Source organism: Micropterus salmoides, unplaced genomic scaffold (genome assembly GCF_014851395.1).
Source record: "Micropterus salmoides isolate LMB-PRFRI ecotype aquatic unplaced genomic scaffold, ASM1485139v1 Ms_hic_scaffold_2, whole genome shotgun sequence".
Classification (NCBI taxonomy): domain Eukaryota; kingdom Metazoa; phylum Chordata; class Actinopteri; order Centrarchiformes; family Centrarchidae; genus Micropterus; species Micropterus salmoides.
The window spans coordinates 41,862,800-41,864,240 of NW_024041150.1; positions in this window are offsets into that span (position 1 = coordinate 41,862,800).

A 1,441-nucleotide genomic window follows, 5' to 3' on the forward strand; every position below is an offset into this window, starting at 1 on the left:
TGATTTCTGCAGTCAACATTGTTGGTGTGTTTTATGTGTATATTTTACCTGGTACATGGCTACAGCTCCAGGACAAGATCAACTATGTTATGTTATGTTATGTTGTGAACAAACAGTGTGGATTTGTGTATTTTATATCAAATAATTTGGAGACTCAAATTAGAAGATGCAGAACTCTCAACAGAAGGCTGAATAGACCCCAAAGGAAGAGGTGAAAGGTTTGCTTTCCCTAAGTGCTGTTCGTGGGCAGTTCGATCATATGCCTGATATATGCCGGAAAAGTGCTCTGATATTGGATTTTGGTGAGCCTGGTAAAGACACAGCTAATGCAGGAAACTACAGAGCATTAACTACTGTCTTGTGTAAATGGATGGAAAGGATAATAGTTGGTAGATTGTCATACTAGTTAGAACAAAGAGGATTTCTAAACATATCAAAGTGGATTTCATAAAGAAAGATCTACAGTAGACTCTCTATTAAAGTCAGCAATGAGGCAGAAAAGCCGGTTTGTATGAAAGAGGTCATGCTGTAGTGTATTTTGAAATTATTACTCAATGTGGAGAGAAGGACTATTGATAAAAATGCATATAATGGGTAATGGCGGAAGGCTATACAAATGGGATTTAGGCTTCCTGTCTAACCGGGCAAGTTGGAGATGCTGTTTCAGATGATTCTGATACTGTAAAGAGTATGAGTATAGATGTTGGTTGATATTATGTCATCATCATTATGCAGATGATGGGGCTATAAGGAAAAGAGTGAAAAACATTATACAAGTGACTACTAGCATTCAGAGTGCTGTACTGAAGGTTGAAAGATGGTCAAATAATTTGGGATTTAAGAGTCATGCAATATGTTTTTTTACCAGGAAAAGGAATATTAATAATGTGCAGCTTAAATTGTACAAAGGGTAAAAGAGTTCAAGTATGGTTTTGTGAATGAAATGTGTATGGAGGAATCACAAACAGGTTGAAACTAAATGTAAAAAGGTACTAACTCTCATGAGATCCGTTTCTGGTTATCAATGGGGAGCAGATAAAAGGAGCAGCAGCCAAGAGTGTGTTAGAAAAACTAAACTGAAAACAGTTCAGAGCTCTAAGACTCAGTATAGGTGCAGTTAAAACAACCCCTACTAATGCACTGTTACCATTATATTGAAGACGTTCAAAGTTGGCACTGGTATATTGGCTTAAGTTAAAGAGATCTGGAGAGGAACAGCCAGTAGCAAAGGTTATGTGTGATTGTTAGGAATATTCACAACAACTGAAAGGTAAATATTTGGTTGGAATACTAATGCAGTAGCAGAAGGATACAGATTAAACAGGTTAGATTATGGACTAAATGCTGTCCTCCGAGGATATTTCCTGTGCCCAAAGTGGACTTTAAGAGAAGAAGAGAGAATGGAGTCAAAGGAATGTGAATACTATAGGACATTTGGTTC